Genomic DNA, 12666 nt, shown 5'->3' with positions numbered 1-12666 from the left:
CCTCCTCATATCCTCCTTCCCCATGCCTTCACACCATTAAGGAGCAGGTTGGGAACGGCAACCACAAGAAGGTGGCCTTCAGGTGGAAAAAACTGTTTTAACTGAAGCCCGTCAGGGTCCTAATCCCAGCCCCCTCAGTTCAGTCTTAGAGCTCTGAGCTCCACCAGTGGGCGAGGCTCATCCTCTCCCACCGTGTGCGCCGTGCTTTGGCTGGACGGAAAGAAAGTCAGACAACGAGAGTCAAACATCAGAACAGAAGGGCAGAAACAGGACTCAGAGGGGCAGAGCTGATGAGCAGGTAGGAGGTGTGGTTGAAACTAGCTGCTTAGTTCTCAGACAGCCCTGGTACTCAAAGCCTGCCTTTGTATCCTTGGATTCTCCTTGGTCCCCAGTGAAAAGGAGATGGGCCCTTTCCTGTCCCCATCTTTGGTCCTGCTTTTACCCTTTTTGCCTGTCCTTTCTCACTCTAGGCACCCCTCCCCCCAACCCCTCTCCCCGCCACCTCCTGCCAACCTCCAGGAATGCATGGCAGGCTCCATAGTTCCTACCTCTTCCTCCGTTGGTCTGGCCTTGTGACCCCAGGTGAAGGGCCTTGCAGTCAGGAGAGCTGAGGAAAGGGGGCAGGGGGTCCTTACTGTCTCTCCAGTGATGTCCCTGCAGCCAAGCTTGCGATCCTAACTCCAGGAGGGACCAGGAGTAGGACCAGCAGGGGGTAAAGTGCAGTATTCCATTACCCTGTCAATATTGCATGAGCTGGACACCTGACTCCCTGCACTTCCCATTCTCCCTCCTCCTGGCTCTGCCCCTGTCAACCTGGGCCCCATCCCTAGGTGCAGCAGGGTGCAGACTCTAACCCTGAGCTCACCTATAGCAGAGCCCACCCATCTTTGTGTCAGGCATCTCCCAATGGAGGTTTGGCTATGGTTCCCCAAGAACTCCTGTTCTTTATGTTGGGTCATGTGAGATTCTGGAAAACCTTCTGTCCTTGTAGAGATGGCCTAGAGACTTCAAGCCCCTCTACTTAGGGTTGGGGAGCCAATCTCATCCTCCAAACCTGGCCCTAATCTAGCTACAGGCCTTTTCTTTACTCTCTATATGCTCAGCCAGACATGGAGGAGTGTGTTAGGAGAGCAACTAAGAACCACTTCTTCATGTGGCACCAGTTCACAGTTTAGGAAACACAGGCATCTTCATGGTTTCCTAAAAAGGCATGAGGCAGATGAAGGAAGGTTGGGGTAACATTGATCTCTTTGTATTTTACAGCATCATGTTATCTGGGGGCATATCAACAGGAGGAGAGGGAAAGAAGTCACTCTGAAAAAAGAAAACCAAAGCCTTTGGAATTATCTTTAAAAGTTTCTCCCCAGTAAGAGACAATATAACTTTCCTTGAGCAACTAATCTGGGCCAAAGACTTTTCCAGATGTTTGCTGATTTCATCTCCATGGCAGTCCTGGGAGTGACTGCAGTCCCAAGTGTCCTGGGAGGGCCATATGCTTCTCCTCTTTCAAACCATGAAAAACCTGAGGCTCAGAGAGTTGGGATGGAAGCTCCCATTTCCCAGGGTGGCAGTACTTCCAACTGCATCCTTGATGCTGTAGGGTTGCCCTTCTCTGGGGGTGTGAATCCCACATCCTGACCATTGGGAATGGTGGTAGAAAGTCTCCAAGAACCAGCACATCTTGCTGATGAGGAAAGATGTCATCTTGAAGAAGCCCAGGGACCATGTTTACAGAGTGGGGACTCATGGAAAAATAATCTAAGCATCAATATATTTTGGGGAGAGAAGGCTATAAATATTAAATCACCAGTGACCTAACACTGAACAGATCAATGAGCCTGTTAAAAACAGTCATAGGATGGTGAGAAAGGAACCGTCTTGCCTGGCTTACAATGCACCATCCTGTGAGATTTCTCCCTGCTTGGTGGCCTTCAGGGCAGGGGTGCCAGCTGTACTCCGACTCTGCAACAGGAAGTGAGCCTAGTGGGGCCCTGTCTCTGCTTCCTGTCTCAGTGTTTGGGTTTCCTTTCCTCCCAGCCTTGCTGCTCTTCTGGATAACTGAAGAGTGTCCTGGAGGGCCCTGTGCTGACCATGTACAATCACTTCTTGGCTGTGGCATCCTTAGAGTCTCCAGCCCCAGTCCATGTGTGACCTACATGCTGCCATCACACACAGTCTGCTCTAGCCACACAGTCCCCATCCCCTGACCCCCACCCCTACCTTGATGTCCCCCAGGAAAGTGCTCTGAGATGGTAGGTCAAAGCCAGGTGTCAGGTCAGAGTAGGCCCTGCCTGGAGAAGCCAGCTACTCTGCATCCTGGGATGGGTGGGATCTACCCCTGTTGCCTGAGGCCCAGAGGAAGTTTGGGTGGCAGGGAATTGTGGATTTCTGATGCTGATCCCAAAACCCATCCAAGTGGAAAAGGGCCTGAGGCTTCCCTTAGGCAGTTATGGCCCTTGAATTTGAAAGTCACTTTATTCCTTAAAACAAACATATTTGGAAGCAAACATTGAGACTTTAAAAAAAAAAAATCTATACTTATTCAACCATTGTCTACCCGAAAGTGAAAGTGTTAGTTGATCAGTCGTGCCTGACTCTTTGCGACCCTATGGATTGGGACCCTCCAGGCTCTTCTGTTCTTGGGATTCTCCAGGCAAGAATACTGGAGTGGGTTGCCATTTCCTTCTCCAGGGGATCTTCCTAACCTAGGGATCAAAGTAGGATCTGCTGCAAAAATTCTTAACCATCTGAGCCACCAGGGAAGCCTGACTATTGTCTACTAGACCCTAGACTTTGCATAATTTTAACTATCTTAAGTGGATAAGCTCATTGATGGGACTCCTGTGTGTCTGGGAGTATCTCAAAATGGAGACATCCTTTAAAAAAATGCATAATGTGTAGGATAAGTGTAATTCCCAGATCCTTGCTGTAGGCTCTGGACCTATTTGTTTCTCTTAGACCTGCTTTTCATTCCTGTGAACTGTGGGTAGTAGATCTCTTTGTATTTTACAGCATCATGTTATCTGGGGGCATATCAACAGGAGGAGAGGGAAAGAAGTCACTCTAAAAAAAGAAAACCAAAGCCTTTGGAATTATCTTTAAAAGTTTCTCCCCAGTAAGAGACAATATAACTTTCCTTGAGCAACTAATCTGGGCCAAAGACTTTTCCAGATGTTTGCTGATTTCATCTTCATGGCAGTCCTGGGAGTGACTGCAGTCAGCATGATCTCATTAGCTATCACTGCCCTTTGTAATCTTCTGATTGATGACACATCATAATTCACTATAGAAAAAGATTTGGGCTTCCCTGGTGGCCCAGTGGTAAAGAATCCATTTGCCAATGCAGGATACACGGGTTCGATCCCTGGTTCCGGGAAGATCCCACATGCTGCAGAGCAGCTAAGCTGCTGTGCCTCAACTACTGAGCCTGTGCTCTAGAGCCCAGGAGCTGAAACTACTGAGCCTGTGTGCTGAAACTGCTGATACCTGTGTGTCCTGGGGCCCGTGCTCTGCAACGAGAGAAGCCCCTGCAATGAGAAGCCCATGCACCACAACCAGAGAGTAGCCCCCACTCGCCACAGACAAAAGTCCTCGCAGCAATGCAGACCCAGCACGGCCAACAAAGTAATTTTTTTAAGAAAAAGCTTTTCCTGCTTATCAATTCCCAGAAAACAGCATGCCTGTTTCTCTTGGCAAAGGGTAAATGTTATTTTTAAAATAAATGTTAATCAGGGAGTTTTAAAGATTATCCACTTTGTATTAAAGATTTGGATTTCAAAAAAGGTAAATTGTTGGTTAGGTTACCGATCTACTGATGTTTGTTTGTTCTAAATTCTGCGTTTTGTCTAGAAGCTTCTCCAATTGCTAAAGATATAGTATGGTCAGAAACAGACAAATACAACAAGCCAATAATCAACTTGGTGTAAAATCACTTTGTAACCAAGTGGCTCCTTATTCGTAGCTGCATGAAAACAGGAAAAGCAGGAAGCCAGGGAGGTGGGCCTCTCAGGACCCTCTGAGGGTTTGTGGTCACATCTGAACTTTCCCATCACCGGATTCATGGCAGTCATAATGATACGCACCCGCAATTTAGACTACTGGTTCTCTCTAGAAAGAAGGCTTTAAAGTTAGTTCACTCACTTTAAACTCTTTTTTTCATTTATGGGCCCAATGATTTCTTTGCTTATTCCATGGCTCACAACTAGAAGAATGTTTTTGTGGTTGGGTAAACCTCCTTGGGGAGAGGCTGGAACTCTTCAATGATGACTTGGAGACATTCGCCAAACTAGACTGTGTGAGCTGAGTCCCATTCAGTCAGGTGTCTGTGCTATCCTGGAGGCTGTGACTTAGAGGAGTGGGACTGGAATTGAACCAGCTGTAGGCCGTGGCTTCTCCAGGGCTTCTGCCCTCCACCCACCTGCAGTGAGAACTGTCAGGGCTCATTAGCTCAGTTCAGCTCAGTCCAGTTACTCAGTCATGTCTGACTCTTTGCGACCCCATGGACTGCAGCTTGCCAGGCCTCCCTGTCCACTACCAACTCTCAGAGCTGAGCTCATTAGCTCAGGCCTCAGGTAACTGGGAGAAACAAACTCCTACCTAAAAGATGGCTTCCCTGGTGGCTCAGAAGGTAAAGAATCTGTCTGCAATGCAGGAGACCCAGGTTTGATCCTTGGGTCAGGAAGATCCCCCGGAGAAGGGAATGGTAACCCACTCCAGTATTCTTGCCTGGAGGATCCCCTGGACAGAGAGGAGCCTGACGGGCTAAGTCCATAGTGTCACAAAGAGTTGGACACGACTGGGTGACTAACTTTACCTAAGAGACACAGGATTTGTGGGAATAGAGATTTCCTTTTATTTCTCCTCAGTAGAGTCAGAAACTAACAAGTCTTGCCACACAATAATCTTTCAGAGATTTAAAACAGTTCCCACAGTTTTTCTTCTTCAAGCTAAAGAATTTTGACTTATTTAATCTCTTTTTAGAAATCCCTAAGGCTCTACACATTAAGATAAGAATAATAAATGCCAGTTATGTGAATTGGAAATGGCAGAACATTAGGATGGGGTCTTGCTAGGGAACCAGCATTTACTGTGGGCCTACTACATGCTCTCACTGAGGCACTCCTTCGTCCAGTTGTGGCCAAAGAGGTCAGGTCAGTCTGAATCCCTTGGGGTCCAGCCCAGGACAGACTGCAGAGCTGGAAATCAAGAAGGACCTTAGAGCATTGCTGATCTCAGACAGAGAGGCTAGGGGACTGGCAGCTTGTTTGGATCTCATACAAACCTTTTATGTCTGATTGTCCATGTAGAAACCTGACCCCAAGCTCTCTCCCTAGGTGGGACCCTGAGCTCAGCACCTGCCATCACCTCCCACAGCCCCCGAGATCTGGTTCCCTGGCTCCCTCTCCAAACCCGATACACGCTCAGCCTGAGGCTTCTTCCCTTGTTTGTAACCTGGCAAACTCTCTGACCCTTTGGGTCTCTGGGCCTGAGTTTCCCCTCTCAGTGCTGCTGCCTTGTCATCATGTGTTTTTTGCTCATGTATAACAAGTGGGAGTTGGAATTCATGCTTTCCTTAAACGAGGCTGCGAGTCCCTGGGATCTTAATGCAAGCAGTACCCCAAGCCCGCATCAGCGCTCATCACTTCAGACTCCTGTACACACAATTCTGCTGTCGCCATGCTAACCTCAGGTCGATTGATTTTTAACTTATTTTGGACCACTGTTCTGAGCAAATCTCTTAACACCTCTGGGGCTCAGTTTCCCTATCTGGAAAATAAAGACCACACTCCTGGCTTTTTGGCTTTTGTTGGTGTGTTTGGAGAACTGAGAGTGTTATCAAGCACTCTAAACTTCCTGGGCCTACTGTAAACTCTGGGTCAGGAGGTAAATGCCCTGGGTTTTATTTAGTCTCAGCTCTGCTCCTCTTCTGGGGCTCAGATCTGTCATCTGCAAGAACGGGTGTTGAAGCAGAGGCCCCCTCCAGTGTGCTCAACCCTGACTGCCACTCCCCTTGTGAATTCCCTGTGATGCTAGGTCCTTGAGGTGACGCAAGCTCTGGGGGAGCCTGGGGGACCCACTTGTCACTCCCCCCGCCATCAGGCCTTGAGACTTCCCAATACCTTGTGGTGGCCCCTCCCCATCTGGAGGCACCTCCCCTTTCCCTCTGGGGAATGGAGACAGTGAAGACCACCGGAGAGGGGCCGTCCCTCCTTAGCTTTCTGGGCTTCATGTTCCAGCCTCCCCCTGTGGCCACTCAGCACCCAGAATTTGTCCTCCTTGGGCCTCTGCCACATGTCCATCTGCCCGGCCCTGCCTTGGTACCAGGAGGAGGTGGGTTTTGGCCTCATGGGCTGTCTTTACTCCCTTCCTCGCAGGAAAGCCTGCCCACGGGGATGGGGGACTGAGCAGGGAGGTGGAGGAGGAATTGAGACACTGAAAGGAGGGAGGAGGGAGTGGAAACCAGAAGGCCCGCCCCCACCCTGACACCTCCGTGTTCCTGCCCCCGCGGCCAGATGGAGAGACCTTCCTCTCCCTGCCTTCGCCCAGTGCTGTCTCCACTTGGAGCTGGGCCCCCCGCCACCTGCACTCTGTGCTGGGGACCCTTCCCTCTGACGAGCCCCACGGGCTCCACCCTGGCCTGGGACACCTACTTGTGCTCGCCATCTCTGCCTCCCTTGGTCTTCTCTCTGCCTTTGCTGAGTAGGAGGAAGAAATGAGGAGACAATGGGGACATGTGTGAGAGGGTGTGAACCAGAGTCACTTGCAGACTTAGTCCCTGACCCTGCTGACCCCCATGGTCCCGGGGGGCCTCCTTGTCCCAGAGACTCTGCATCCCATAACGTCTCATGTCAGCAAGCCCGAGCCTGCAGGGCAGGGGTCCCACATCCCTGGGCTCTACCTTGGGGGTGGGGGGCTGTAATCCTGATTCTGCGAGAGGAGCCCTCAGGAGTGGGCCTCCAAACCCAGGAGAACCTGCAGCCTTGGTGACAGAGGAGGCTTCAGGGTCCCTGGATCTCCCCCTGCCCCAGGTCAGGGTCTGGTGAATCCAGGATGCGGGTCGCAGGTGCCACAGGGAACACAAGGTTAGATGAGCCAGGCCATGCCCCAGGCCCGGGCCACCAGGCTCTCTTCCTCAGGCTTGATCCCCTCCAGTGGAGTAAAGGGCTCCTAGGCTCTGAGGAACTCAGAGAAGAAAGGGGGGCCCAGGACGTTCTGGCTCTGCAGCAATAAGCCAGCTGTGGCTCCAGGGTTCAGAGCAGGGCTCCTCCTCCTCCTTAGGGAGACTTCCAGAAAGCCCTTCTGGAATATTCTCTCACTGCTTCCCTGATGCTGGCACATTCCCGCCCCACCCCTCCTCACACACTCCAGGCCTCTGGGCTAGCAAAGGGGCCTGCACAGGTCTACACTCTCAGTGTAGAAATGGAGAAGGGAAAAGCCGCTCTTTTTGTGGAAAATAATACTCTGATTTTACTACAACCACTTTAGTGACTACAGCTAGCATTAATATTAGTAACTGTACAGCCCTGCGTGGCCTGCCCTCAATCACTCAGCCCACAAGGGTGAGGATGACAGGTTTGACCTCATGGTCATCCTTGTTGCTAGGAGACCCCTCCCTGAATCCCCGGCACAGGCCTGACTTTCCTCCTAGAATCCACACTGTGTTTTTAGTGTTCCAGTGTGGCCAGGTAAGTTTTGTTCTTCAGTCAACACAGACACACACACACACACACAAGCTCTCTCTCTCTCCCTCTGTCTCAGCTTCACTCACCTCTTCCTCAGGCTCCCACCCCCAGCGCTCTGTCTGTACAGTTAGAAGCAACCATGGGGTGGGGGTGGGGAATCAAAACGGCGGCCTCTGGGCTGAAGAGGACCCCCACCTCAGGTGAAGTGGCTGAGCTTGGGAGGAGTCTCCTGAGCACCGCTTCACCACAGATCTCACCTTGGCCTTGACCCTAGCTCCGCTGGGCTGCTTGGGAGCGGCTGCAGCTCTGGAGCTCAGCCTGGTGGAGGGAGATGAGGGGAGGGGTCTTGGGAACCCTGCACTCTGGGGGTGAGGCTGAGTGTGCTGACCTCCCCCCCCCCCACACACACGTCTATGCACACCCTGGGGCACATGCCCTGTGCGCATCTCTGTCAGAGCCCCCAGCCATGCACACATGCCTGCTGCCCCCTGGCCCCAGACATAGGAGGGAGGTCTCCATGGGTCTCCACTGGAGTAGAAGAATGACCCAGAAGGAGAACAAGAAAAGTGACCCCCTCCCTCCCCTCCCCTAGGATGAGACCCAGCAGAGGCACCCTTACATCTCTAGGGACACCAGGAAGGGTGGTGGGCAGGAGGAGGGGCGTAGGGCCAGGCAGGTGGACAAACTGAGGAGTCTTGGAATACGCCTCTGCCGCTTCGAGATTAAAGCTGGGTTCCCTTCTTTGTCCTTTCTAACAGGGGATCCTTACCAGAACCCAGTGGCGTGTGCAGCACCTCCGTGTCACCCAGAGATAGAACGTACGTGCAGGTAAGCGTGTGAAAACACTCGGGCACTTGAGTGTGTGTGCCTGTGTGGGTGTTCAGGACTGACGTCTCCTCTCTCCTCAGACACTGGGGCAGGTCTACACTGACATACAGGGACCCAGAACCCAGACGTTTTGCTGCTGAGAACAAAGTGCCCCTGGAGTTAGTAATTCATTCCCTCTCTCTGCAGCACTGACGACGAGGGAGGTGAGGGTAGGGAGGCGAGGGAGCCCTGTGAGTGGGTGAGAGCCTGGCCTGGGGCCCAGGTGGCGGTGAAGCTCTGGCTGTGGGCAGATTTGTTGGTAGGGCCCTTGGAGAGGGATGGGGTGAAAATATCTGAGAAGGATCTTGGGCCAAAAGTCAGATGCTGCTCGGAGTAGAACAAGTTGTGGTGGGGTGACATGGAGACTGTGGGAAGGGAGGAGGAAGGAAGGGGATCCTGGCTGAGCACCGGCCATGGGCCAGCACTGTCAGCCAACAGGGACTAGACAAGCAGACGGAGTGACTCAGAAGGCATGTGACTGGCCAGGACCTGGGACTGATGGACCGTAGGAGGAGAGGGCTGATGGGAGGCAAGGGGTGTGGGTGGTGGTAGGTTGGGGCCTGGGGGGCAGAGCTGCCAGCTGCTTCCCTGAGGTCCAATGGGAGGAACTTCCAGGAAGATCCCTACGGCCTTGGCAGTGTACAGGAGTATCTGCAGAGGTCCCTTCCAGGAGGGAGGGTGAGATGGCAGGAGCCCAGCAGGGGGAGCCAGGCCCTTGAAGGAGACCCCCACTTCATCGCCTCTGCCCTCCAAGGAATGGATATCTCTTGCCACCAGTCCTGAGCTTGAGGCTGTTTCCTGCCATACATTCCACAGCCCCCATCCCTGGCCTCTTCAGCCCGCACCCCACCCAGCCACAACCAACAGGGAGGAGTGGATTCCCACACCAGACCCTTGTGGGTCCAGACGACCAGGTGAGACACCACTGCATCAGTGAGTCGTTGGGAAAACAACAGAGGGGCGCCCTGTAGTTTGGGCACTTTGACCTACAAGGGGATGGGCCTTCCCAGGAGGGGCTGCGGGCTGGAGGGCCAGTGCAGGTGAGGGCGGGCTTGGCGTCAGAGCTGAGACACATGCTCCCTTTTCCCTGTCCCTTTGTTGGCCACATTCTCTCAGAATGGCTCTCTGGCCCCGAAGCCAGTGACTTCCTCCCGACCCCACAGCTGACAGGCCTGGCTGGCTGGCACCTACGTGAGGAGGGTGAGACACATTGAGGGTTGCGAGACCAAATTCAGGTTCTCCTCAGAACCCCACACTTCTTGACCGAGGCCCCAGTGGCCCCTGTAGGCAGCTACCAGAAACTGCAGCAGAGCCCAGGTTCTCTATACCCACCCCGGTCTGCTGGCTGCGTGGCCAGACCTGGCCGGAGAACGCGTGGCAGCGACACCACCCCGGGGCGTTCTCAGGGTCTGTGCTGGCGGCCCCCACGCGGCCGGAAATCCATGCTCACACTCAGCCAGCCCCTCCAGTGCAGGCCGGTGGCCCTGGGAAGACCAGGAGCTCTGTCTGCAGTCTTCAACGTCTTCCCATTCCCAGTCCCCAGAGAAACCCCTCCTCTCACTCCTGCTTCCTGCCGCTGCCCTGGGAGAGGCTGTGTGAGGGTCAGGAGAGGTGGGAAAGCCAGGCCATGGCGTGAGGAAGGATGGGACACCCTCTCTGTCTCCGAATTCCTGGGGCCCAGGACCATCTGCAGGTCCAGGACCAAAGCCCTGCAGGCTTGCCTGCATCATCTCACTGCTCCTTCCAGCAGCACCCTGGCCTACTCGTGGGTGGAGAGAGGGTCTCATTCAACATTGCCTGAGCTGCAGCAACCCTGCTGCTGTCTTGGCTGCCCAGAACTCTGGAGGATGGCTCCCCGTGTGCTCCCCACAGGACCCAGAGAACCTCTGCCTCCCTCTGGACATCGGAGCTGGGGGCGGGGAGCCAGGATGTTGTTATTGACCCAGAAGGCTAGTGATTTTCCCAAAGTCACTCAGTTAGTGGCAGCAGGACACGACTCACTGGGGCTCAGCTCCCCTGACTCAGAGCCAGCGTTCCTTTCCCTGAAGTTGATGGCCCTCGAGAGGCATCCAGTCTGTCCCCAGAAAGCTCTTTCTTAGAGTTTTCTTAAAGCCCACTGTTAGTCTCAGACAAGCTCTTTGCTCTAAGGGAACAGAAGATGAGGATCTGATGGCACCCTTAGTGTTCTTGTCCCCATGCTTGCTTCCCTGCCAGGAGCCAGCATGGGGAATTCCACCCGTGACAAGGTCATGCGGCAGAACTCTGATGGCAAGGCTAATCAGACCTCAGGTTTTCCCCCTGGTATTTCCTGAGCATGTACCCCCCAAAATAAGAATCTGCCTGCTTTCCCACTCTTCTGATATTCTCTGGAAAAAGTCAAATCAGGGCTTTAGTCTTCTGCATTTGAAACGGATGTTTCAGTTAAACCCCTCTGATAGCTCTCTAGCTTCCCTAACAGGTTCCCCCGGAACTCTTACAGCTTGTGAATTGCTTACAGCCCCTCAAACGGGGGAGGCGCAAAGCTTAAAAACATCTTAAAGATACAGAGCCTTTTCTAAAGAGCCAAAAATCATATTGGTGACAGGATTTCACTGTTGACTCAATGATTGCTGCCAGGCCTCCATATTCTTTATCTTTTAGGCACCTGGGAGGATGTTAATCAACGTAAACGGGATATGGAAAAGGATATATAATAGTTTTGATGTTAGCAACACTAGACTTTTGAGTTAATTACTTTTCTTTTGTTATAATCACTATACTCATTTTACTTGTTATAAATAGCTGTATCTTTGCTATATAAGAATGTACCTTTATTTAGTGCTTTCTGAGAGTGGAACCAGACTTTGGGAAGAACAACACAAATAAATCTTCTGGTTGACAAACCCTTATCAGAAAAAAAAAGGCTGTAAAATGTTAATTGGCCCTTTTGGCCGGAAGATGATGTAAATCACCTAAGACTTGTGTATACAACTAGGTATGCAGAGAGAAAAGCCTGGTTTTAATGAGTCTGGGCTGCTAACGCTGCATAACTTTGTATTACCCATTGATCTCTATGTATAATCAAAAGTATAAAAGGCCTTGAAGGACAATAGAGGGGGGGCCAGTCATTGGAAGGACTGTCTCCTCTTTACTCTAATTTCAGGCTGAATTCCCATCTGGGGCGTGGAGGCTCGCCATGTCTACTTACTTGTCCTGGCTTCTAAGATCCGTAAGAGAGAGAGCCCAAGGCGGGGCACTCTCCAATATTCAAACGGACGCCGGTGGCCTAACGTAGATGGTGCAAGCTCCTTGTCTGGAACTTTATTGGCTTTCCACGTAAACCAAGTTATTCAGCCTCTTTTCTCCACTTAATTTTCCTATTACACTATTTCTTCCTAATCTAATCTTATATTAATAAATAAATAAGTTTTTTCCTCGCCTACTCCGTCTCCCCTTCGAATCACCCTGGATCCACCGGGGCTGGACCCCGGCCCTCCCCACTGGGTCCCTTCTCCTCTTTTCACCCTTTCCAGAACAATTCCTAACCCTCTGCATTGTCCAGCCAACAACCTGTTTGTCACCAGCCCTCATGTGGGTAGCACTTGGCACCCCAGTTATAGCCTGACTCTCCATCAATCCCTTGGCTCTCCCAGCAATAGGGTAGGGGTTCCTACTGTCCTGGGCCCCCTTGTAGAGGTAGCAGTGATGGGCCAAGGGTCACAGGCTGGTAAATGGCAGAGCTGGGACTCTGGTCTTTGTCTCCTGAGGCCAGATTGTATGTCCTTTCCATGCCACCCAGCCTGGAGTCTAAGGAGGACCGGCTGCAAACTTGCCTGGGTGATACCGCCCACACCATGGCTGGCCTGGAGGTGAAGGCCCAGTAACATTTGCTGCAGGCATGGTTCCTTTGATCTTATTACTGTTACTCCTCACTTGGCTCCCAGGGTCTTAAGCTTATGTGTGTGTGTGTGTCTGACTGTCTGTCTGTCTGTGTGCAGGTGGGGGTGAGTAGTCCAAGGGCAAAAAAGGAAAATGTATTCATACAACTGAAATATAAAATTTAATTACCCTAATTTAGAATCTGTGTCTTTTTCAGGACAAGCACTGAATAAATTTCACTTGGAAAGGACAGGGTGGA

General features: G+C 52.0%; 1 protein-coding gene across 1 annotated transcript in view; it reads right to left on the bottom strand.

Annotated features, from left to right (window-relative positions):
- The window catches only part of OTOF (otoferlin), a 90299-nt gene that overhangs the window by 38777 nt on the left and 38856 nt on the right, over nucleotides 1–12666 (bottom strand). The window lies entirely within an intron of this gene.

The sequence above is a fragment of the Capra hircus genome, chromosome 11, assembly GCF_001704415.2.
Source record: "Capra hircus breed San Clemente chromosome 11, ASM170441v1, whole genome shotgun sequence".
Classification (NCBI taxonomy): Eukaryota; Metazoa; Chordata; class Mammalia; order Artiodactyla; family Bovidae; genus Capra; species Capra hircus.
This window is presented reverse-complemented; position numbering and strand designations above follow the sequence as displayed.